The sequence below is a fragment of the Mobula hypostoma genome, chromosome 9, assembly GCF_963921235.1.
Source record: "Mobula hypostoma chromosome 9, sMobHyp1.1, whole genome shotgun sequence".
NCBI lineage: Eukaryota > Metazoa > Chordata > Chondrichthyes > Myliobatiformes > Myliobatidae > Mobula > Mobula hypostoma.
The window spans coordinates 28,271,563-28,299,186 of NC_086105.1; the positions used below are offsets into that span (position 1 = coordinate 28,271,563).

Consider the following 27,624-nt stretch of genomic DNA (forward strand, 5'->3'; position numbering starts at 1 on the left):
ATAAAATTTCAACACTACATCCCAACTCCCATACTCAATGCTCTGATTTATAAAGGCCAGCATACCAAAAGCTTTCTTCACCACCCTATCCACGAGATTCCACTTTCAGGGAACTATGCACCATTATTCCTAGATCCCTCTGTTCTACTGCATTCATCAATGCCCTACCATTTACCATGTATGTCTTATTTTGATTTGTCCTACCAAAATGTAGCACCTCACATAAATATGTTGGCAGAATATAGTATTAATGTTAAGACTCTTGGCAGTGTGGAGGATCAGAGGGATCTCGGGGTCCAAGTCCATAGGACACTCAAAGCTGCTATGCAGGTTGACTCTGTGGTTAAGAAGGAATACAGTGTATTGGCCTTCATCAATTGTGGGATTGAGTTTAAGAGCCGAGAGGTAATGTTGTAGCTATATAGGACCCTGGTCAGAGCCCACTTGGAGTACTGTGCTCAGTTCTGGTCACCTCACTATAGGAAGGACGTGGAAACCATAGAAAGGGTGCAGAAGATATTTACAAAGATGTTGCCTGGATTGGAGAGCATGCCTTATGAAAATAGGTTGAGTGAACTTAGCCTTTTCTCCTTGGAGCGACGGAGGATGAGAGATGACATGATAGAGGTGAACAAATTAATGAGAGGCATTGATCGTGTGGATAGTCAGAGGCTTTTCCCCAAGGCTGAATTGGCTAGCACAAGAGGGCATAGTTTTAAGGTGCTTGGAAGTAGGTACAGAGGAGATGTCAGGGGTAAGAGAGTGGTGAGTGCGTGGAATGGGCTGCTGGTGGCGGCGGCGGAAACGATAGGGTCTTTTAAGAGACTCCTGGATGGCTACATGGAGCTTAAAAAAATAGAGGGCTATGGGTAAAGCCTAGGTAGTTGTAAGGTAGGGACATGTTTGGCACAGCTTTGTGGGCCAAATGGCCTGTATTGTGTTGCATGCTTTCTATGTTTCTAATTCTGCAAAACTTGGCATGTTGCATAGCAGTTATCGTAATGCTTTACAGCACTAGCGATTCAAAGACCAGGTGTTCATCTCCTTCCGTTGTCTGTTAGGGAGTTTCTATGTTCTCTCCATGATATCTGGGTGCTCCAGTTTCCTCCCACAGTGCGAAAAGGGCTCGTAAATTGTGGACACGCTATGCTGGTGCCTGAAGCACGGCAACACTTGCAAATGATGACACAAACATCATTCCACTATATGTTTTGATATTTTAGTGTATGGTACAAATAAAGCTAATCTTTAATCTGGAAGTGCAGCAATACTTGCAGGCTACCCAGCACAATCCTCACTGATTTGATTTGATGCAAACAATGCATTTCCAACGTACATGCTTAATTGGGACTGAAGCTGAAGTTTCCAACTGGTGTCAAGACTTGTGTGGCTGTTAAGCACTGCACCGTGTTTAGAGCAAACAGATTTTAAATAACGTCAGCAACAAGAGAAAATCTGCAGATGCTGGAAATCCAAGCAACACACAAAATGCTGAAGAACTCAGCAGGCCAGGCAGCATCTATGGAAAAGAGCACAGTCAGCGTTTCAGGGTGAGACCCTTCAGCAAGACTCAGCCTGAAACATTGAATCTACTTTCCCCCCCCCCCCGCCCCATAGATGCTACTTGGCCTGCTGAGTTCCTCCAGCATTTTGTGTGTGCAGTTTTAACAGCATCAGTTGAATGTGCTTATGTTCAAAACGCAGTGATTTTTGTCACTGACGGTGAGAAATAAGCAGTAAGACAATTTGTAACTGCTTTGCTCACTATTTTCTAAATGGACAGAAAATTCAAAAATCAGAGGAGCAGATGGGCCCAGTAGTTCTCATGCAGGATTCCCTAAAGGTTAATTACAGGTTGAATTGACAGTAAAGAAGGCAAATGCAATGTTAGCATTCATTTTGAGAGGACTAGAATATAACAGCAAAGATGCAATGCTGAGTCTTTACAAGGCGTTGGTTAGTATTGTAAGCAGCTTTGGGCCGCTTATCCAACAAAGGGTGTGCTGGCATAGGATAAAGTCCAGAGAAGGTTAACAAGAATAATCCCGAGGGAGAAGGCGGGAGAATGAGGTTGAGAGGATTAATAAATCAGTCATGATGGAATGGCCGAGCACATTCCATGGGTCGAATGGCCTAATTCTGCTCCTCGGTCTTATGGTCTCTTCAATTAAACACAAATAAAGGCCGATCTATACTTGTGCGTCAAATGTACGCCGTAGGTACAGCGCAGCCGCGAACCCTACGCTGTATCTACGCTGTAGCCTAACGCGCACCTCTCCCAAAATGTAACTACGCGTCGCAGACCACAACTGTGATTGGTTCGCTTGGTAGCATCGCATTTCCTCCTACGCTGCAATAGCTTCCCATTGGGCTACTGAAGGGCAGGGAAGGAACTCTGGCTGCAATGCTTTCCACAAAGCTTTACAGACCTCCGAAATTATGGAGAACCCTGTGCTTGACGCCAGTTTGTAGCTAGCTGCTACAACCTGTTGACTTCCACCTGAAGCTAAAACTTGAATGGTGATTGCCAGTCTCTGAGTACACTGATGCAAAATAAATGGTTGGAGACGATGAACCAAATCGTCAAATCTACCTCCCGACATCCGAGAATATTTGAAATGCATTTCCTCATCCATGTCTCTCAGTGGCCGGACAAGCACAGAAAATTCACCCTCCTTCAGTTTCAGTTGCCATTTAAAGTTTGAGTTTCTTCATGTTGAGTTTCTTTTTTTAAAAAATTTTATTTTTATTTGGATAAGGTATTCACAAGTAATACACAAACTTTTTTACATATATAACCTTTTCCATTTTTTATGTGAGTAAATCTAAATTAATTTGTACATTCACAAGTGCACATTGAGATAATATAGAAAATGATTCCGCACTCAAATAGATGTTTAAGTGCAATTGTAATTCCACTCTATTAAACTAAATAATTATAATAGTCGTTATAAAAATATTAATAATAGTGGTTAAATACTAATTTCCATGCATCTCTTCTGGTCCATTTCTTTCTGGTGCAAAATTTCCCCAGATCTTTTCTTGACTTGAGTTAATTCTACATTTTCCCAAAAAAAGGACAGTAAACATTCAAGCCAAAGGTGCTTACGTTAACACTATTACTATGTTGGTGAGACAAACAGTATGAGCCGTTAGGAGAGTCACCAAAGTCTGCTCGCTCTGCGGTTATAAATTCAATCCATTTATTCCAAATCTGATAAAAATTTTCCTTTTGAATTCTCAGAGAGTAGGTCTTCTAGTGTAGGTGATGTTGGATTTAACCACTTTCTGGTGATTGATTTCTTACTTGCCGCTAAAAGGGCCTGCAGCAGCTTTATATCTTTCTTCTGTTCCAAAAACAATACATGCCCTAAGTAGAGAGTCTCAAAGTTCAGAGGTATCTGAGTCTTAAGTACCTCAACTCATGTTCTGTGAATACCTTCCCAATATAAACTTAATTTAGGGCAATCCCAAAAAATATGGAAATGATTTGCCTCCTTGGAGTCACACCTTCTCCAACACGCCACGTTTGTGTCTTTATATTTTCCTTGGTATGGGGTCTTGAAGTATCTTATAATATTTTTTCAACAATGTTCTCTCCAAATCAGAGTTAGTTGAAGACCACTGGAAGCTGCATATTTCCCCCCAAGCCTCCTCTGAAAGTACCAACCCCGCTTCCTTCTCCCACTTCTCTTGAAAATACAATGTGTTTTCATTTTTGGCATGAGAGAGGGCATCATATAATCGAGAAATTGATTTACTTGGTATTGAACTGTAAGCCGAATTCAGAATCTTGAAAAATTCTAATTCTACTGTTGATAAGTCTGTATATCTACAACTCTGGTTAACATGATGTCGTACTTGAAGGTACCTAATTCTGACTTCCCTGTTGAGTTTCAACACTGGCGTTTTGGTGGTGAATCGCAGAGCGATGCAGACACACCAACACAAGTATAAATGCTCACAATGGCGTAGCCCAGTTGCATAGACCTCAGTGTAAACTAGTACGCATAAGTATAATCAGCCTTAATTCTGCAGACACCAGAAAGTCCCCCAGCATTTTGTCCAGCACTTCACCCTTCTCACTTGGGTAGCCAGGAGAGATCCAATTTGGAAGCAACGCAGGGCCGTTGTTTTCAAAGCATCCTTCAAATGGTATCACCCAAAGAAAATATCTGGCCATTATCACCTTTCTAGGCCTGGGAGCCCATTAAATGCCATGAGATTACAAGTATTTAATGTGTTTTAAATACCCTGGGGCATCGTGAGATTGTGAAAGACACTATACAAATGCAAGTCTTTCTTTCTGATTTTCACAATCCTGGGCCATTCAAAAGCACTTCACAGCCTGTTTAATATTTCTTACAAGAAGTGGCCATTTACTGCAGACTTCATCACATTCTGATGTCAAAATGTCCTTAATCCGAGCAACCCAAAATGTAGCTTCTTTAAATTCCTCAGTATTATCATTTCACAGGACCTCTCCTGGGCCCACAACACAAGAAGTGCCTCTATTTCCATAAAACCATAAGATATAGAGCAGCACACAGAAAATGCTGGAAAAAATAACAGTCAACGTTCGGCCCAAGACCCTCTAGCGTTTTGTGTGTGTTGCTTGGATTTCCAGCAACAGCACAATTGGGCCATTTGGCCCATTGAGTCTGCCGTATCATTTCATCATGGCTGATCCATTTTTCCTCTCAACCCCAATCTCCTGCCTCTACCCTCCTCAACCCCCCCCCGATATCACTTCATGCCCTGACCAATCAAAAATCTATCAACCCCTTCATTAAATATACATAAAGACCTGGCCTCCACAGCTGCCTGTGGCAACAAAGGCCACAGATTCACTCCCTAGCTAAAGAAATTTCACCTCATCTCCGTTCTAAAAGGATGCCCCCTTTATTCTGAGGCTTTGCCCTCTGGTGTTAGACTCTTCCACCATAGGAAACACCCTCTACACATCCACTCTATCAAAGCCTTTCGCCTTTTGATAAGTTTCAATTAGGTCACCCCTCATTCTTCTGAATTCTAATGATACCCTCTTGCGGATTGGTCACTCTTCGAATCAGAGAATCTGCCACAAGACTCTGCCTTTGAAATCTTAGTTGCTGCCGATTAGAAAGTAGCTATTTTCACGCAACACACATCAAAGTTGCTGGTGAATGCAGCAGGCCAGGCAGCATCTCTAGGAAGAGGTACAGTCGACGTTTCAGGCCGAGACCCTTCATCAGGACTAACTGAAGGAAGAGTTAGTAAGAGATTTGAAAGTGGGAGGGGGAGGGGGAGATCCAAAATGATAGGAGAAGACAGGAGGGGGAGGGATGGAGCCAAGAGCTGGACAGGTGATTAGCAAAAGGGATATGAGAGGATCATGGGACGGGAGGTCCAGGGAGAAAGACCGGGGGGGGGGGGGAGGGGGAGAATCCAGAGGATGGGCAAGGGGTATATTCAGAGGGATAGAGGGAGAAAAAGGAGAGTGAGAGAAAGCATGTGTGTATAAAAATAAATAACGGATGGGGTACGAGGGGGAGGTGGGGCATTAGCGGAAGTTAAAGAAGTCAATGTTCACGCATGATGCTGCCTGGCCTGCTGCGTTCACCAGCAACTTTGATGTACGTTGCTTGAATTTCCAGCATCTGCAGAATTCCTGTTGTTTGCTTATCATCTGTTGTTATTCTTCAAATTTTAAAGTCACATTCAAATCTTTATTGATCTCAAATACAACATTTTCCAAGATACAAAGGTCTCCTTATGCATCCACTTCCAGGTTTACAACCCACCATATCAGCATATTTTATAATTTAACCATGTAACTGGTAATTATAGTAACTTGTGTAATCTGAACCAGTTGCAACTGATATACTTGTTATTTTAGTGTGTGTGTTTACACCATTTCTCCATCATTAAAGACTCCCATCACCCAGGACATGCCCTGTTCTCATTCTTAGTATCAGGGAAGAGATACAGAAGCCTGAAGGAACACACTCAGCGATTCAGGAACAGATTCTTACCCTCCGCCATCTGATTTCTGAATGAGCATTGAACCCATGAACACTATCTCATTATTTTATTGTGTATTTTAGTACTGCTTATTTAATTCAACTATTTAATATTTATATACTTACTGTAATTCAGTTTTTACCTCTATGATTATGCATTGCATTGTACTGCTGACACTTTACTTTATACTTTATTGTTGCCAAACAATTGATACTAGAACGTACAATCATCATAGCCATATTTGATTCTGCGCTTCACACTCCCTGGATTACAAATCGATAGTAAACATTAAACATTTAAATTATAAATCATAAATAGAACATAGAAAAATGGAAAGTAAGGTAGTGCAAAAAAACCAAGATATAGGTCTGGATATTTGGAGGGTACGGCCCAGATCCGGGTCAGGATCCGTTCAGCAGTCTTATCACAGTTGGAAAGAAGACACAAAGACGACAAATTTCACGACATATGCCGATATTAAATCTGATTCTGATTCCTAGCTTTTGATCTTTATTTATTAGGGAAAGCTTGTTATTCTGAACTACACTGAGGTAAGCAATTCTTTATCTTACCTCCGGTGTGCCTTTGTTAATCACCTTATTGAAGGCCAATACCCATAACTTCCACAACAATGAAAATTAAATCGTTTTTAAATTCAAGAAAACTGAATTTAAATTGAGAAATTCTGATAATTTCTCTTAATTTACCACAGGGATTTGAGGGAAGGAGGGTTGGTCTCTCTCCATACTTCCTTCTTTTCTAATGATACAATTAGTACAGTTTACAGGCCACTGAGCCAACAGCTAGTAGTATGACTAATGTTGCATTTTGCATTATTATCCCTCTGCATCCATTTAACTTCAGGCGATTGCTCCTACTTTCTTTTCAGCAGTCAGTTCTGGAATAAGTGGCTGATACTCCGAAGGGACTCGGCCCGAAACATTGACTGTACTCTTTCCCATAGATACTGCCTGGCCTGCAGAGTTCCTCCAGCATTCTGTGTGTGTGCTGTTTAGAAAAGGACTACCCAGAACAGGTTACCACTTGTAGTGAATTGTCAAACACCAGTTCTGAGCCGTGCCTGCTGTTTTTTTTTGCCAACTTCCTTTGAGGGCTGCTCAGGTATAATTGGTTGTTATTTAAACACATTCCACCCCAACTCCAACTGCTCAGTTTTTCACAGAATCTCAATTGTCCTCCATTTATGTGATTCCTCTTCCTATTGGCCCCTGTTGAAATCACTCTGCTATTTAACTGGCTCCTTCTTTGCACGTACTTTACGGTCATTCACTTTATTCTTGTTTTGACCCTTTTTAATTCTCGTTTACAATTTCCTTCAGTTCTGACGTTCTTCGACTTCTGAAATGCTAACTTGTTCCACCGCTCTATAGATCCAGCCTTTGTTTTTGAGCCTCTTTTGCACATTGCTGTTAAATAGAGACATTCCTCCCAGTTGCATGAAATAATCATATCCTATTACAGTGATAGCTCTAGACCCTCCATGTATTCAAGGAGCTCACCCACTTAAACAAGGCTGAACCACTTCTAAAACAAGTACATTAAAATGTTTGCATTCAATCAAATGCAAAGGCCCATCTCCTTATTGTCTTTCTAATTGGCTACTAGTTCAAAAGTTACTACACTTGTACCACTTAACGATGCATAGTCATGCAGGTCTGCTTTTTAAAAAAAATAAACTCCCGCCTCCCCCCCACCCCCACCCAGAGTTTGGGCACAAGGTCTGCAATTATTTATATCCTTAAGTACCCTTGTATGGAGTGGCTTGGTAGACCACTTCAGGACGTTATGGTGGGTGTGGAGCTGCACAGACCAGACTAATGAACTACAGCATTTTTAATAACTACCCTGCAGTTTCATGGTCACCATTAAAATAACTTCATTTAAAATACCATATTATTCTTTTCAAAATGCCCACTTCTTCCCTCCCACTCCCTGTCACCAATACTTCAACCTCATCTCTCCACCTTTTTATACTGGGCATTTCCCCTTTTATTTTAGAAGGATCTGAACATGAAATGCCGATTATCCACTTCCCTCCAATGAGTTCCTCTAGCACTTTGTGTACTGCTGCAGAATACAGCATCTGTCGTCACAAGTACCCACACCTCAAAATTTCTTGCCTAATTCTGGCCTCTTGACAATCTTCAAAATTAACCATTTCTATACTGGCTGATGCACCTTCAGTGAAAAGGCCATACATTTTTGAATTCCCAACTCGAAACTTCCACCTTGCCACCAGCCTTATTTCCTGTTTGACACTTGGCTTGCCTCCAAATTTTGTTTGGTAATTATTCTGTGAAACAACATTTTGCTTCAATGAAGCGTTACTGAGACAGTTGTTATCATCAATGGTCACTTATTTTTCCAAATCCATCCACGATTATATGTGACAAGGCTACAAAAAAAAGTTTTGTTCTTATTTTAAGTTTTAAAAAAACTGAAGATGCTTGAAATCTGAAACAAACTCAGAAATTTGGCAACAACCAAAAAAAAATCAGCAGGCCACGCAGTATCTGCAGGAAAAAAGTCTTTACAACCTGAAACACCGATTGTTTCTCTTCCTGCAGATGTTGCCTCATCTGCTGAGAGACTATATTTAAGTGAAATACAGAACAAATTAGAGCAGTACCAACAGTACTATGAAATTGTGTATTAGTTCCTAATAGTTATTGACAGAGGAATTCATCCAGTGTACACAAGAACCAAATCAGCACAGACAACTAGTATAAATCATGTACTGCCTTCATACAATGATTGCACCCTCCAAATCTTCATTTTCATTGTAACTTTCAAGATGTTTGTCAATACCTTCAATTTCTTCTTAGTTTCTAACTTGAAGTAGTGAAATTGTTTCATTGTCACTTCCAGCTGTTTCTGGCATCTCCAAACCTGAATGGTTGTAACTGCAGTGAGCAAAACAGTTCTGAATTGTCTGCTTACTTCTCGCCAACTACCAGAGACATAAATCACTGCTCTTTGAACACAAACACACACAATTGATACTACTTGAAAACTGCTTGCTCTAAGCGCGGTGTAGTGTGTAATGGCCACGCAAGTGTGAGCGAAGGACGCGAATTAGAACTTGTCTTGCAACAGTTTCCTTACACAATTAAGCAGCATAGTGTCCCAAATAAGCCAAGGGAATCCTGGCAGTTTTCTCGATTAGTTTTTGGTTTTTTTTTTAAGAGTTGTCCCAAATAAGTGACTGCCCCAACTAACTGATGGCCCAATTAACCGGAACCCACTGTAGTAATAATAATAATAAATACATACTGAGAACCTGAACTCTCAATAGGTTTTTTGAAAGTGAGGCCATAGGTCATGGAATCAGATCCACTGTGATTCAATATTGTAAAACAATAAAACACGAAAACTTCCTGGGCGGTGGGGGGGGGGAGGGGAGGAACACTTTTCTATAGCAATTGTATGTGTAACAATTGTAATATGATATGGAAATATCTGTGATTTCTACTGGTGACAAAGTCACAGGTTCTGCTAATACTACTGTGGCTTTGCCTACATTCATAATTGAAGGAAATGCTAAATTTCAATTAGAGGTTAGTTAAAATAAAGATGTAACATTTTTCCCCATCCAAGTTCACAGACTCCTTGGAATCTATCCACGGAATCCGTGGACCCTAGGTAAGACGACCTGCTCTAACAAAATATTAAAACACCTCTCCCTGTCATCAAAGTAACATTTATTTCTGAGAGTTCACAACTTGGAATGCAGTATTTAGAGGAATAAAACATTTTCAGGAGACAATCCCATGATTTCAGTTCTTTGCTACGGCAGAAATTTGACAACCAATACAATGACAAATTTTTTAGCATTCCAAATGTCTTTCTGGAACCTACTTCTGATTCAGTTCTGAACCTACATCACTTCTAATTTAAGCTCTCTTCTAAGTATCTGAGTCACAAATCATACTGACATTCCTGTGCTGCACTTTGTACAATATATGGTGGCAAAGCGTTTCACAGGAACAGAAAGCCATGCTCGGGACAAGGTGGACTGCTGGCTGAAATTACAGTTGAGGTATTGATTTTTTGTAATTTCCAGTAAGATGGCAGTGCCCTCGGACACAGCAGATGCTACAGGGCCAACCAAAGGTGTTATTGACCATCTTAAATATATTTGTTTTGATCACAAGTTCCTCGTTGGTCATTAAGTACTGCAGGTCCACCCCTGTCGGTCGTTGGCGGAGAAACTGGAGGAACTAGCCTCGGTGTGGATTCTGAATCAGAATCAGGTTTGTTGTCAGCGGCACGTGACTTGAAATTTGTTAACTTAGCAGCAGCAGTTCAATGCAATACACAATCTAGCAGAGACAGAAAAAATAAATAAAACATAATAATAAATAAACAAGTAAATCAATTACGTATATTGAATAGATTTACAATGTGCAAAAACAGAAACACTGTATATTAAAAAAAAAGTGAGGTAGTGTCCAAGGGTTCAATGTCCATTTAGGAATTGGATGGCAGAGAGGAAGAAGCTGTTCCTGAATCGTTGAGTGTGTGCTTTCAGGCTTCTGTACCTCCTACCTGATGGTAACAGTGAGAAAAGGGTATGCCCTGTGTGCTGGAGGTCCTTAATAATGGATGCTACCTTTCTGAGACACCGCTCTCTGATGATGTCCTGGGTACTTTGTAGGCTAGTACCCAAGATGGAGCTGACTAAATTTATGACCCTCTGCAGCTTCTTTTGGTCCTGTGCAGTAGCCCCTCTCATACTAGACAGCAATGCAGCCTGTCAGAATGCTCTCCACGGTACATCTAGAGAAGTTTCTGAGTGTGTTTGTTGACATGCCAAATCTCTTCAGACTCCTAATTTAGTATAGCCGCTGTTTTGCCTTCTTTATAACTGCATTGATATGTTGGAACCAGGTTAGATCCTCAGAGATCTTGACACCCAGGAACTTCAAACTGCTCACTCTCTCCACTTCGGATCCCTCTATGAGGTTTAGAATGTGTTCCTTCATCTTACTGTTCCTGAAGTCCACAATCAGCTCTTCCGTTTTACTGGCATTGAGTGCCAAGTTTGTTGCTGCAGCACCACTCCACTCGTTGGCACATCTCACTCCTGTACACAAAGGCAGTATGTGAAGGCAGTGTGCAATCTGATAGCAAGCGATTGTCCTAGCTGCTTTTCTTGTGATCGGAAGGCCCTATTGGACATTCTTAACGGGGAATGGCGGAATGCTGCAAGTTGAATTCACTGCTTTATTGGCGAATGGTGGGTGGTGGGCGTGGATATTGAGGAAGCTGTGGCACAGCGTCATCACTGGAGTCAGTACTGCAGACTGCTGCAATATTCGTAACTCAGGGACTTAGACGTGTGTGGTGTGTGTGTGGTGTGTGTGTGGTGTGTGTGTGTGTGTGTGTGTGTGTGTGTGTGTGTGTGTGTGTGTGTGTGTGTGTGTGTGTGTGTGTGTGTGTGTGTGTGTGTGTGTGTGTGTGGAGTGTGTGTGTGTAGTGTGTGTGTGTGTGTGTGTGTGTGTGTGCGCGTGCGCGTGCGAGAGAGACTATATTGTACTGCTGTCTTATATGTGTTATGTGTTATGTGTGCCTTGTGCTGTGAATGACTGCTGTATGCTGTAAGAGATTTGTACCTTGGGGTGGAGTAACACCACTTCATTTGACTGTACTCATGGGTATTCATGCATGGTTGAATGACAATTGAACTTGGATACTACAGGGTCATTTTTAGGAATAAAAATCACTGGAAACACTCAGTCACTCATGCAACATCCATGGAAAGGTTGCATGGATGAACTACAACAATTGTTCATCCCAGTTTGGCAAAAGAATAAATCAAGGAAGGTAGTGCACCCGTGGCTGACAAGAGAAATTAGGGATAGTATCAATTCCAAAGAAGAAGCATACAAATTAGCCAGAGAAAGTGGCTCACCTGAGGACTGGGAGAAATTCAGAGTTCAGCAGAGGAGGACAAAGGGCTTAATTAGGAAGGGGATAAAAGATTATGAGAGAAAACTGGCGGGGAACATAAAAACGGACTGTAAAAGCTTTTATAGATATGTGAAAAGGAAAAGACTGGTAAAGACAAATGTAGGTCCCCTGCAGACAGAAACAGGTGAATTGATCATGGGGAGCAAGGACATGGCAGACCAATTGAATAATTACTTTGGTTCTGTCTTCACTAAGGAGGACATAAATAATCTTCCAGAAATAGTAAGGGACAGAGGGTCCAGTGAGATGGAGGAACTGAGTGAAATACATGTTAGTAGGGAAGTGGTGTTAGGTAAATTGAAGGGATTGAAGGCAGATAAATCCCCAGGGCCAGATGGTCTGCATCCTAGAGTGCTTAAGGAAGTAGCCCAAGAAATAGTGGATGCATTAGTGATAATTTTTCAAAACTCATTAGATTCTGGACTAGTTCCTGAGGATTGGAGAGTGGCTAATGTAACCCCACTTTTTAAAAAAGGGGGGAGAGAGAAACCGGGGAATTATAGACCGGTTAGCCTAACGTCGGTGGTGGGGAAACTGCTGGAGTCAGTTATCAAGGATGTGATAACAGCACATTTGGAAAGCAGTGGAATGATCGGACAAAGTCAGCATGGATTTGTGAAAGGAAAGTCATGTCTGACGAATCTCATAGAAGTTTTTGAGGATGTAACTAGTAGAGTGGATAGGGGAGAACCAGTGGATGTGGTATATTTGGATTTTCAAAAGGCTTTTGACAAGGTCCCACACAGGAGATTAGTGTGGAAACTTAAAGCAAACGGTATTGGGGGTAAGGTATTGGTGTGGGTGGAGAATTGGTTAGCAGACAGGAAGCAAAGAGTGGGAATAAACGGGACCTTTTCAGAATGGCAGTCGGTGACTAGTGGGGTACCGCAAGGCTCAGTGCTGGGACCCCAGTTGTTTACAATATATATTAATGACTTGGATGAGGGAATTAAATGCAGCATCTCCAAGTTTGCGGATGACACGAAGCTGGGTGGCAGTGTTAGCAGTGAGGAGGATGCTAAGAGGATGCAGGGTGACTTGGATAGGTTGGGTGAGTGGGCAAACTCATGGCAGATGCAATTTAATGTGGATAAATGTGAAGTTATCCACTTTGGTGGCAAAAATAGGAAAACAGATTATTATCTGAATGGTGGCCGATTAGGAAAAGGGGAGGTGCAACGAGACCTGGGTGTCATTATACACCAGTCATTGAAAGTGGGCATGCAGGTACAGCAGGCGGTGAAAAAGGCGAATGGTATGCTGGCATTTATAGCGAGAGGATTCGAGTACAGGAGCAGGGAGGTACTCCTGCAGTTGTACAAGGCCTTGGTGAGACCACACCTGGAGTATTGTGTGCAGTTTTGGTCCCCTAATCTGAGGAAAGACATCTTTGCCATAGAGGGAGTACAAAGAAGGTTCACCAGATTGATTCCTGGGATGGCAGGACTTTCATATGAAGAAAGACTGGATGAACTGGGCTTGTACTCGTTGGAATTTAGAAGATTGAGGGGGGATCTGATTGAAACGTATAAGATCCTAAAGGGATTGGACAGGCTAGATGCAGGAAGATTGTTCCCGATGTTGGGGAAGTCCAGAACGAGGGGTCACAGATAGAGGGGAAGCCTTTTAGGACCGAGATTAGGAAAAACTTCTTCACACAGAGAGTGGTGAATCTGTGGAATTCTCTGCCACAGCAAACTGTTGAGGCCAGTTCATTGGCTATGTTTAAGAGGGAGTTAGATATGGCCCTTGTGGCTACGGGGGTCAGGGGGTATGGAGGGAAGGCTGGGGCGGGGTTCTGAGTTGGATGATCAGCCATGATCATAATAAATGGCGGTGCAGGCTCGAAGGGCCGAATGGCCTATTCCTGCACCTATTTTCTATGTTTCTATGAAAGAGCAACAGATGTAAACAAACAAGCTCGGCTCTCAAGCAACTGCAAAATATCATCAATGATATAAAACATAATGCCGCAACCTCCTGCAATAATTCGGCCCAACACCCATGTCTGAAACATCTGGATAACAAAGATACCTATACACCCATGGCTTGCTTCATTTATTGACTGTAGTTTTGCCTTCAATGCCATATTTCCAAACTAACTCATTTCCACTGAGGTTGAGTGAAATTAGAACCAGAGGTCATAGGTTAAAGATGGAAGGTGCAATATTTAAGGGGCACCTTTTCAGAGTGTGGAATGAGCTGATGGTTGTCGTAGGTTTAATTTCAACACTTAAGAGAAATTTGGACTAGAATATGGATAGTCCAGGTGCAGGTCAATCGAACTAGGCAACATAACGGTTTGGCATGGACTAGATGGGCTGAAGGGCCAGCTTCTGCGCTGTAGTATTCTATGACTCTATGAAGTATCAGCTAATGTCACCAACTACACAGCAGCCCATTTCGTTAGTGACCCCTTCCTCATCCACGGAAGTGTCTTTGGTCCCAATACTGACTTTGATAGTCACCTTGGAAACCACTTCCATTCCAGTTTTGAAAGTCATCCTCAATTCCAAGGGTCCATTAAAGAAGCAGCAACAACTTATCTTGACTCTTCAGCTTTAGGATAGTCCTTGTAGGTGTCACCAGAGCACTTAGTTTACAAAGGGCCAAATGACAGGAAAACAGCAATAAATGTTTTGAGGCTCTCATCTTCCAGTTTTGAGTTCTTGTCTTGGTGATATAACTATCATAAAGATTGATAACAAGATCTCTTGCTCACTGATCTTCAATACAGGAACACCCCAAGGCTGTGTGCTCAGCCCCTGCTCTGCCCTCTATACACACATGACTGTGTGGCTAAGCACAGCTTCGATGCCATCTCTGAATTCACAGATGACACGCCTGTTGGACAATCACAGGTGGTGATCTCCAGTCACTTTACCAGACCGAGGTAGGACACCTCGTTGGGTGCTACTGCAAGGACCTCTTGTTGGATTTCAGTGAGGGCAAACAGAGCTGATTGTTGACCTTGGGAAGGAGGAGGAGGATAAACATGTACCAGTCTACAACTGGTGAGGGTCGAGGGGTGGGGAAGAAGTAAGTGGTGGAGAGAATCAGCAGATTTAAATTCCTGGATATTAACATATCAAATGACCCATCCGGGGACTAGCACATAGATGCAATCCTCAGGAAAGCACGCCTGTGTCCTTAATTTTTTCTTGTTAAAGAGGTTTGGATTATCACAGAACACCAATAAACTGCTACAGACGTACTGTTGAAATCACTCTCACTGGTGCATTGTGGTCTGGCTTTGCAATGCTAATGCACAGGAAAGTAAGCAGTCGTACAGAATAGTGGACTCTGTGCAACACATCATGAGCACACCACCCGCCCCGCCCCCCACCCACCAGTGGTCGTATCCCCATGAGGTGCTGCTTCAAAGAGTCAACATCCGAAGATCCCTACCAGCCAGGCTATGTCATCTTCTCACAGCTATCATCAGGCAGGAGGTTCAAAAGCCTACAGTCCCATTCAAGATCATTCAACCATTCAGTTCTTGAACCCAACAGAACATGAATCACCATTTCAACCTATGATCACTTTGCACTAAAAGACTTATTTTGTTCGCAAACAACAGGAATTCTGCAGATGCTGGAAATTCAAGCAACACACATCAAAGTGCTGGTGAACGCAGCAGGCCAGGCTGCATCTCTAGGAAGAGGTGCAGTCGACGTTTCAGGCCGAGACCCTTCGTCAGGACTTTTTTGTTCTAATTCTGTTCCTTCTTAAGATTGTGTATACTATGTTTAATTTATTTTCTCCCTCTTATGAATGCTTGACGCTGCTACAAGTAGTTTTTTTTTAACCACACCTGCACATACATGTAGCTCTGCTGATGACAATAATCAATATTGGAGAACTGAAGAGCATGTGGGGTGGGGGGGTGGTTGAGGCGATTCAGAATTTTAAAATACAACTTTACAACAACCGCTTTCCTTACAGAATCCAGAGGCTTAAAGTGTCGATAAACCAGAGCTAGGAGAGAATTTTGCTGGCTTAATCTCAGCCTCAACACCATTTTCTCTGTGTTGCTTTGCAAAGGTATACACAACGAAGAGTGAATATCTAATTTGGAAGCACATATCTGCATTTACCTACCCTACCTTTGGGTTCTGATCTAAATCCTGATTCCTCTTTTTTTTGGTGAGTTCTTAGCTGTTTTCTTTATTATTTTCTCCCAGGTTTCCATCAGCAGCATTTTACTTTTCCATCATATTACTCTCCACAGCATTCAACTGTTAATTTTCCTCACATTTGTCCCAACAACATAGTATATTCCTGGGAATCACCATACAGCTGCATGATTCCATGCTCCTTCTAAAATTGCTTCCATCCAAATTTGACTGATGGAGCAAAATTGGGCCTTCTGGCCGTAAATCAAGGGGTAGACACTTGAACAACTAAGGGAGGGAGAAGCTACTAGATCACCTCCATCATCAACATGGCAGAGCCGAGCAACAAGAGGCCTAAATTAAAGGCTGAAGCATTCATAACCAAGTTGACACTCAAGTATCAAATTAGTGATCCATCTTGGCTTCCTGCTAGGATTCCTACAGCACAGAGGCCAATTACCAACCAATTTCATTCAGTCCATGTGATACTGAGACACAGTGATAACACAGCAAAAGTTATAGGGCCAAACAATACCTTTGCTGTAATAGTGTAGACCTACTCTTTAAAGTTGGCTGTTCCTCTAACTATGGTTTCCAGTACAGTTACATAACTCACATATACCTGACATTGTGGAAAATTGCCTGGGTAAGCCCTGTTCACAAAAAGCATGACAAATGCAGGACTGAAGGTGTTATCTTTGATTGCATGCAGTATATGGAATAAGGTACATGATTTGTAGTATAGTTTAGAAATTGGGAGGTATGACATTGTGGTCATCACTGAGTCATGGGTTGAAAGGGAATCATAGTAGGGAGCTTAGCATCCAAGGATACATATACATTGTATCAGAAAGACAAGGATACATACATATTGTATCAGACAAGGATACATACATATTGTATCAGAAAGATAGGCAGGTGGGCAGAAAGGGTGGGGTGGCTCGGCCCTGTTGGTAAAAAAAATGAAATCAAATCTTTAGAAAGAAGGGACATACAATCAGAAGATGTAATATCCTTGTGGGTAAAGATAAGAAACTGCAAGGATTAAAAAATATGATTGGGAGTTATATATAGGCCTAGGATCAATAGCCAGGATGTGGGGTACAAATTGCAATGGGAGATCGAAAAGGTATGTAAAATGGGCAATGTTACAACGGTCATGGGGGATTGGGAAAATCAGTTTGGTGCTGGATCCCAAGAGAAAGAACATATAGAATTCCCACAAGATGATTTTTAGAGCATCTTGTGATTGAGACCACTAGAATAAAGTCAATTCTGAATCGGGTGTTGTGTAATGAACCTGATTTGATTAGGGAGCTTAGGGTAAAGGAACCTTTAGGAGCTACTGATCATAATGATAGAATTCACCCTGCAGTTTGAGAGGGAAAAGATAGTCAGATGTATCAGTATCACAGTGGAGTAAAGAGCATTACAGAGACATGAGAGAGGAGCTGGCCAATATTGAATGGAAGGGGATACTAGCGGGGATGACAGCCGAGCAGCAAAGGCTGGAGTTTTTGGGAACAATTCGGAAGGCGCAGGATAGATTCATTCCAAATATGAGGTATTCTAAAGGGAGGATGAGGCAACTGTGGCTGGCAAGGTAATTCAAAGCACAAAAGCAAAAGAGAGGGCATATGATATCTCAAAAAACATTAGAAAGCTAGAAGATTGGGAAGGTTTTAAAAACTAACAGAAGGCAACAAAAAAAGCAATAAGGAGAGGAAAGATGAGATGCAATGGTAAGCTAACCAATAATATCAAATAGGATACCAACCTCTTTCAGATGTATGAACAGTAAAAGAAAGGCAAAAGACACTGGAGAGGTAGTAAATGGGGGGGGGGGTGAGAGACAAAGAAATAGCGGATGAACTCAATAAGTCCTTTGCATCAGTCTTCACTGTGGAAGACACCAGTAATATGCCAGGAATTGGAGAGCATTGGTGGACAGAAATGGGTCTCCTTATTTAAGACTAGAAAATTCAATGTTTATGCAGCTTGGTTGTAGACTACCTAGGCGCAAAAACAAGATGTTGTTCCTCTAGTTTGCAGTTGGCCTGGATTGTTTGCCTCAGACCGGAGGAACAGCACCTTGTTTCTGCTGGGAAGTCTACAACCAACTTGCACAGTGATTTTCACAGTGGTGAGTTGGGACAGGGGTTAGAGTGCCAGCTATTCCAGTGAGAGCAAGAACTATAAAATCAAATTTGCCAGTGACAAAACTGCCATTTTCTATTAAATGATTGATAGATGAGACAAGAATACAACAAGGCTTCAAGACATTTATCAAAGTTGAGTAAGAGCACAAACGTTTGCAGGTGCAGGGTATGTGGATAATTGTGAAATTATCTTCTGTTTGGAAAAAAAATTAGGGAGGCTGCAGAATTATTTAAATCATAATACATTTGGAAATGTTTACATACAAAGAGATCTTGGTGCCCTTGTAAGTTAAGCATTCATGCAGATACCACTACAACGTGATTTAAGAGCAGGGATGCTTTGCTGTAATTACAGACTTGCTAAGATCACTCTTAATATGTGCAGTTTTAGTCTCCTTATGCAAGGATATACTTGGTATAGGAAGAATAGCAAAGTTTTACCAGACTGATTGCTGGTCAAACAGGATTGTCGTACAAGGACAGATTGAATCAAGTATGCCTGCAGTTAAGAATAATGAAAAAGATCTAACATTAAAATGTACGAAATTCTGATAGAGTTCAACATATTGGCTGCAGGGTGGTCTCAGGATACATTTGGAACTGAGATGAGATACTTCTTCATCATGGAGGCCAAGTCTCTAAATATACTTGGTGGTGATGCATGTAGGAACGTATGCTCATCACCCATGGTCATACTGAATGCCAGAGGAGGATAGAAGGGACAAATAACCTTGTCCAACCCATATTTTTCTAGTTTTATGACCAAACACTGCCCTTCAAGTTCTCAGGGTAGGTACACACAAGCAAGATGGGGTCACGGTAAAAGGCCAATGGGTAAGATTTCACAATTAATCTATTTTTGCACAATATACTGTATGCAAGAGGTCAATGAGAAATAAATACAGTAAATACAGTAGTGCATATACAATTGCTATATTGATTGTGAAAGAGTTACACCATTCCTTGCTGTTGTAAAACTGGCTGGCCAGCAGGTGAAGTGGTATCAGCACCCACCAGACTTCGACACGAATGGCCCCGAGTTCAAAACCGGCTGGCTCCTTGCATGCTTTCTATCCGTGCTGAGCTGAGTAAAACAACAGCCAAATGCTGCCGATTCAGCAAAAGGCGCAAAAAGGAACAACAACAACAACAACTGCTGTTGCAAGAAATAGGATTAGTGTGACACAATTACAACTCCAGGCATTCAGGAGTTAAGAGTTCAGTTCCTCTGTGTCCTGTAAGGAGTTTGTCCTTTCTCCGCGTCACCGTGTGTGTCCTTTGGTTTCCTTCCACGTTCCAAAGACACACCCTTTAGTAGGTTAATTGGTCATTGTAAACTGCCCTGTGATTAAGCTAGAGTTAAACAGGTGCTGGTGTGGCTCACTGGGCCAGAAGGGCTGTATTTCTTAATTAAAAAATAAGGAACTATATGTACTGATTTTCTATTACACTTTACAAGGAATTAAAGGATTTGGCTGTTGTGATGAAAATCACGACTCAAATTTACCAACTTTATCTTCAACTATAGTAAGAGATCTTCACCAAGCCTGGCCTGATGCGGGTTATTCGAAGAAGGAAAAAAATGTTGCTGATAAGAGGAGCTGTAGACCACTGCAATCCTTTCAGTTTAATCATGTCTAGTCCATGCCTGGGCATGGACAGATCTAATCTATTTACCCGTTTATGTTTTGATATCTGATTTGGTGCTGTAAGACATCAGTATTCTGCACCTCTCAGATTTCATCACTGTCTCTGTCAGCATTCGCACTTTGCTCATATTAACCTGTCTTTGCTCTACTTGCCTATATATCCCTGACTAATAAAAATATCCATCTCAGTCATTTCAATTTACCTTTCAATCGCAGCACTTGTGGGACAGACTTTCAGAATTGCATTGCCTAATGTGTTGATAAGTGTTTCCTCATTTCTCTCCGAAATGGTCAAATCTAATTTTACTCCTTTTTGGAATTCTCACTGATGTAAATAATTTCTGTGCACCTACCCAACTGAATCCCTTAATCATTCTGAACACCTTCATGAGATTTACCCTAATTTCTTAAGGGAATACAAATCAAGTTTGCCCTACATGGTATAGTTCAAAGTTCAAAGTAAAATTTATTATCAGGGCACATACATGTCACCACATACATAGAACATAGAATAGTACAGCACACCTGAGATACAACTCTGAGATTCCTTTCCCTGCAGGTATACTCTGCAAATCTATAGATAAGTAACTGTAAACATGATCAATGAACATCAAACTGTGCAAATGCAAATATAAATAAATAGCAATAAATAACAAAAGCATGAAATAACATTTAAAGAATCCTTACTGATGGTGGGAACACCAGAAATAGAATGAGTACGGTTATACATTTGTTTTCCAAATTTTGGTGCTAAAAATTAACTTTAGAGTTCGAGTCCCTTTCCAACAGAGGAAACTTGCTATTTTCTGAATGTTCCTCTCTTATTATGTTCTACACTCCATTAGCGTTTCTGTAATCATTTGATTTGTGCATAAAAATGCTTGTCTTTTTTCATACAGTATGAAGAATAAAGAAAATATTCTTCGTCAAAGCAAAATGGATGGCCTCACACTTCCCCACAAGGAACTTAATCAATCATATTTTTGCCAATTCACTTAAACTAATATCTTTAACTTTCTATCACATTAATTGTTGCCCTTACTTTAAGGTCATCTGAAAACTTCAAATGTACAACTCTCTACAACCATTAATAAAAATGGTTAAAGAGTCCCCTGGGCTTCAAGTAAGATTTAATGGTACACTTAAAAATGAGCTGAATGATCACATCTCCAATTTAGTTTCATTAAATGTCCTTAAAGCCGTGATCTAGAGCCTCTGATCAAACATTATTCCTTTATTGCACAACACAAAATAATTCCAAAATGGACTTCATTTCCAATTAAAATGCAGATACAATAACTTGTGCATGTGGCAAGGGCAAAATTCTATTCACAACTAATCACAATGGGACCAAAAAGGTTAAATTTATTAAGATGCAATTGTTTGTAACAATTTTTAACAAATCTGTTATGCCATTGGGAGACTGACTGTCCTATCCCAAGTAGGCTGATGGCTTTAACGGGAGACATTTATTATATTGTGCTCATAATCTATCAGGATTAAGCCACTGCAGGACATATCAAAATATCTTCTCAAGAATCTATAATTTTGATTGTTAAATATTTTTGTTGAAGCTAGATCTAACAATAGATGACACTATTTGTACCTCCTACAATAGCAAAGCCCTAAAAGGAAACTCAATTATAATTGTTTTCTAAATATTCTGTGGAATACCATATTGGCTTCCTCACCCATCCCTGCTGTCAGGCTCATTTAGTTAAACACCAATCAGAAAACTTTGAAGTCAAAAAAAGTCAGCTGGATCCAGTTTGACTTATTAAGGTAACAACAAATTATAGTAGGCATCCATTTAGGATACACCAATAGATCTAAAGCTGTCATTTAATCAGTATTTGTTTTTATACCTTATTAAAAACGGCCGGTCAACCTTGTTTTCTTTACTTGTGCCTTCCAGGTAGGATACATGTTTAGAAATGAAAAGTTATGAAAGACAATGAAGGTTTCTATAGGTTACACCGGCCTTTTTAAAATGGAATTTTAAAACTGTCAGCAAGAGACTGGGACAGCATCTTCAGTACTGTGAATCACACCGAAGGAATCTAGCTTCTGCCGCGGTTGATCCTGACCGACTAGGAAGGATGACTGTCTAAACTGCACACCAGCTGGGCAGATATCTTGCTCGTGAATGCCATCATTGTATTCATGAAGCGGGTGCGCTCTAGGTTTGAACATTCCTCATCTACTGAGGAAGTACCTCTCTCTGTGAAACGGTGGTTTGACTGAGATGGGTGCACCAGATTGCACTTTGTAACCCAAAGAAAAACATTGACCGAATATATGCATAAAGTACTGATTTTCTTAAATAGATGACAAAATACAAAAATGCTGATGGTCTGACAAACATTCTACCGATCCCTCAAAACACTGACTCGAATGTCAAAATATTGTTAAGATTATCAGTACCTATACACAGTAGCTATAACATCAATGTATTATTTACATAGTTAATATAAATAAAAACCAGCACTGTGGAATTAAGGCAAATAAATTTGGATAAAGTAACCAACAAGACAAATGTTAAACATTACTACAATCAAATTAGATGGAAGTCTGAAAGTCATCAAACGAGTTCTCACTTCCCTGGAAAAAGGTTCATGAAAGACACACTAAGACTGCAGTTCGTGTCGCCATTTCACCAGACCGAAAACAAAATATCATACGAAGATAAAATAGAATAAAATCTGCTTTACCAGGGCTCAGGATAATAAGATAATCTTACTGAAATATTAAAAACTTAAAAGGGCAAGATCTCACTGAATGGGAAGCTTAGAACTAAGGTTCCTTGGTCTTGAGATGAAGAACTCGTTATTCAGCTGTAATGTAGTTTTTCATCTGTATATAAATTAGCGTTTAAAATTACTTTAAAATTAAAGTTAATGTTTAAAATTCTCTAGTGTAGGAGATTGTGCATGCTCAGCGTATGTTCAGGGTCACTCTATGCTGAGGAGGTTCATCCACAAATCTACAATCTCATTGTTATCTTCTGGGCAGAGAAGGACAAGCTAGGAGACCTCAGAGATACCATCATTGTGACCATCTTCAAGGAGCAAGTTTTCACCGAGGTCTTCCTTCCCGTGGCCAGACAGCTGTTTCCTGACTTGCAGTTTGAATTTCATTCATTGAGAGGTAGTAGAGATAATCAGGGCCCAATAGCTATGAGAAATGTACATAGCGATACCAACCCTCACAGATGACCTTTTTCAATCCTGCTACAATCATTAACCCTGTCAACACAGAGAGACTATGGAGTGCTCTCCTCAAATTCGGCTACCTCCAGGAGCTTTTACAGTACTTCATAATGGGTGAAATCCAGATAGCCGATCCATAACAGAGTCAATCTAGTTCAGGCTGGTGTCAACGCAGACAGAATCTTTCGTTCTCAGCACAAGGTTGCAAGTCAGCTTCACTGTTTTTGACTGGACTACCGCTAATGCACAGGACTAATGGAGAACTCTTCAATCTATCATGCTTACACTTCAGAACCAACTTCAGCAGTCATGCTGCAGTACAAAGATGATGCCTGTGTATACATGCATTCAGAGGCTCAAACAGAAGTCCCCATTTCATACTGAAGCAAAAAAAGGAGAACACACTCAATATCTGCTAGACTTGAGATTCTTTACCATCTTGCCCCTGCTGTACAACAATGTCTTCCGACATAAAGCTTCACAGTGAGATCCTGGATAATGTGGGCTACTTCCTGTTAAGATCCACAGCACAGTGAAGGAAGACACCAATGCTACTGGCCAACAGGGAAAGATAATACTCAAAGATCAAAATCTCAAACCTGGCATATGATCTACCAGCCTGCAGGAATCCTAGCTCTCATATACGCCTCAGACATGAAGAATTTTGTTTTTTGATAAAGTCATTATGGACTAGATTCAAGCTCTATCATATATCACAGTCTAAAAGCATAGATAATTGCAGTACATATATCTTCAATGGCAAACCATCTTGCTCACCATAAATGAGAGGATCATCGATTCCTGTGTAGCAGTAAGAAGTGACCGTAATATTGCAACTGAATAATTATGTTGAAGAGTTGACATCTCACCAGCTCGTTCTACTGATATGTAGTATTCAGCCTAAAAAAACTAATGACTCAGTTTATGTTTGCTAGGAGGAAATGCAACAGCAGAAAATAGGAAAAATTAAAAATGGGAAAATAATTCTTGAGAAAAAATAGCAGTGCCATTTTGGGACATTTTTATTGAGTGGCATACTTCATCATTACAGACACAAAAGATTCCAAGACAGTATTAAAAAAATACAGAAACTCTCTCATACACGCTAACCAAAGTTGTCCTTCAACTACCAAGAACAGAATAGAGACTGACAGGTGATTCATCCACCTTTTTAGTGGGGGCATTTTGGCAAGCTGGCTGCTGTCAGTAGTCGTTACACTTGCAAGATATTCCACTGGTTGCATTGTATTTTACTCACTCTCACCGCTGTGTTTAAGTTCTACATAAACGCAAATCCTTTGGATTTTTTTCTTTTTCCCCACACATTAAAGCCAATTATTTGAGAAAAATTTCCAAACTTTGGGCACAATGAAATTGCCTCAAGTAGACTTTAATTAAAACCCCCATTTTGTTTTAACAACTCCATTAAATTCATCTAAAAATGGCCCAGTGGTCAATTGTTCCCTGTTAACCTGCTCAATTGCATTTTTACTGAATTAGCTCATCTGTAGTGGTGATAATATTATAACCGGCATTAAATATTTTGAGGAATTGGAGAGTAGCAATTGGAGGCTTCTGCTTTTGTGCCTCTGCTCCTATTTGTTATAGAATAAGCCACACCTGGTTAAGTTTAAGAAATGCCATTTTATTCTAATATCGCAAACAACAGTAAATCATGTGCTGTGCATTTTCCTTCTGGAGTCAAACAATGTAAATAATAAAATGTTTGCAGATCACTGTGGATTTCAATGTTGCGAATTGATTCAATTCACTCAAGCAGTTGGTTCACAATCGGGCTTTGTCTGTATTTCCTCCCAGATTCAAGAACCATTATCACAATACAGACATGAAACTGTGGAATGGAGATGCAAACTCCTGTGCTTCAATTAAGGAAAAGCTGCAAATGGATGTCACAAGATTTTGTACTGTACGTAGAGATAAACATTATAAATACGTCATAAATGGGCCATGTTTAATATTAAGTGATTAATTCATAATTTAAACACATTCTGAATAATGGAATTTGAGTGATATACAGTAGATTCCAATTAATCGAGACACATCGGGATCTTTACACTTTTCCCCAGTTAAGCTGCTGCCCCAATCAGCCAAATTTCCATGGAAACAGTTAAAAAGATACATAAAAAAAGACAAACTGAGTAAGAAATAGTGTATTTAAATGAAATCCAGAAGAAATTGGAAGACTACCAATATGACTAACATAGCATTAATTCCTGATCGGCTGTAAATGAACAATATTAGCACAGACGCCCAATACAGATAATGGACAGCTTTCGTAAAATGCTTTCAATGATTGCATCCTCCACATCTTCATTTTCATTGTTCAAGATGATTGTTGACCTTCGTAGTTCTAACTTATTGAAGTGGTGAAATCGTTTCATTTTCACTCACGGCTGTTTCTGGCATCTCCAAGCCTGGATGTTCGAAACCAGTGAGCAAAATAGTTCTGAAATTTCTTAAATGCTTACTTCTCACCAACTATCAGTGACAAAACTCACTGTTTTTTGAACACAAACATGCGCAACTGACGCTAGTTAGAAACTGTTCAGCAACAGTCCCCTGTCCCAATTAAGGCTACGTCCACACTAGACCAGATAATTTTGAAAATGTTGGTTTTGAGTAAAAATGACAGGTGTCCACACTAGGCGTTTTTCAAAATATCTCTGTCCACATTAAAATGGATATTTGGGCGAATCTACTCCTACTGGGCATGTGCAGACACATCTACAGAAAACAAGCGAAGAGGAAACGGTATAATATTTATGTTTCCACGGTGGGGTTGTGCTATTTCCATTGGGCAAAAACTACAGTACCAACAACAGCGAAAGAAAGTTTTCAACAATGTCTTCGAGGAATACAAAGAAAACCTCCACTGGAAAAAGCAGACTGGACTTCTTCGTTTAGACAATGAAGTTGAGCTGTTTCTGTGAGTTACAAACGACTACAAAGTCAGCAAAGCAGTGGGGAATGTGGAGATGTTTAACTCCAAAGAAGCTGTTAACGTAGACAATAAAGTAAACAACACACACATGAAGCCGTCCTCAACCCAAGATCAACAAGAGAGTGGAATCTTCTGCCACCAGACCTGCGCAGTATTTCTGACATTAATAGTTTTAAAGATAGACTCAATCAAGTCAATTTAGGAGATCTAGTCAAAAAAGCTCACTTTACAATTTAACTCTCACGCCGTTCACACCGACTGCGCATTACAACAGCCGTCCGGCAGTGCTTGCACAGTACCAAGCAGAAGCAGAAAAAGTATTGTTGTTGTGGTGTTGTCATGACAGCGTTTTTAAATATCTCCGTTTACCCCGTCCACATAACGTGCAACAACCGTTTTCAAATTTACACACGCTGGAGAGTGTTTTAGAAAAGCTCTGTTTTCGGGGGATGAAAATGCCTTTTCAATGTGGACGGAGGATCAAAACAAAGAAAAAAAGCTTCGTTTTCAAAATTATCCAGTGTAGTGTGGATGTAGCCTAAGTGGCATAATGTCCCAAATAAATTAAGAGAAATCCGGCAATTTTCTTGACGAGCTTTTGTTCTTTAAGAGCCATCCTAAATAAGCGCCTGCCCTGATTAACTGATGACCCCTTTAGCCAGAATCCATTGTATTTTCTCAGACATGGGTTGCACTCATTTTTGCCAAAAAACATTTTGTGTTTTAGTAATATTCAAAATCCTTTTGCATTATATTTTGCTACTGTTGCTCTGCTGCCATTATTCCAGGCTCAGTTAATTCTTCACAGAATTCTTCATAAAATTATTACATGTTATAAGCTTACAGCCTCCTAAAAGCAAAATTTATTTAATCTTTCATTTATACTTCTGGTACTATCAAATGTTTTCTTGTAGCTGATAATATGGCTCAATTATTTTTCACTATTTGCTCTCAAACTTATAATATCCAAAGATTTCTTGAAGCTTCCTTGTCTATTGTCCTTGCACGTATATTTTACTTTACAATGATTATATTAATATCTGCAGAATAAGAACTTGACAATATTACTTTCTTCCTCCATTCCCTGCAACAACTTACAGACGTTAGTGACTCCTTGACGCCAATTGAATGACTCGGTGTTGCTGTGGTGAGCAATTTCGAGATTGGTTCCAGTCATTGTAGTGCGAAGAACACACCCAGGCTCCAGTCCTAACTCAAACTGAGACCTTGACAGGCACCATCTCCTCTCAGCATCTTACACTGTGAGAACTCGAGCCAGAGGAACAGAGCATGCAAATAAACTCAAACAGTAATCTATCTTCTTTGAACTTTTGATGAATTCTCTTTCAACTGCCTACTATCCCATGGTCAACTCTGAAGCATTCAGCATTCCTGGACAGTATCCTAATCCGAAGATTAAAAGCATCTACTTTCCAATAAGTTATAAGCATCATCCTTGCAAAATTCTTTTTGAAGAATGCCTTAAAAGTTACAAATGGTGTACATAATGCACAAAATTGAAACTTTCTGGAA

General features: G+C 40.5%; 1 protein-coding gene and 1 long non-coding RNA gene across 2 annotated transcripts in view; one reads left to right on the forward strand and one right to left on the reverse strand.

Annotated features, from left to right (window-relative positions):
• Nucleotides 1–27,624, reverse strand: part of LOC134352346 (chromatin remodeling regulator CECR2) — a 133,089-nt gene that overhangs the window by 66,622 nt on the left and 38,843 nt on the right. The gene's annotated exons all lie outside the window — the stretch shown is intronic.
• On the forward strand, nt 9,987–27,462 carry LOC134352345 (uncharacterized). The gene is made up of 3 exons (XR_010019382.1): nt 9,987–10,063; nt 24,948–25,056; nt 27,192–27,462. It is a non-coding gene; the product is annotated as an uncharacterized LOC134352345 (long non-coding RNA).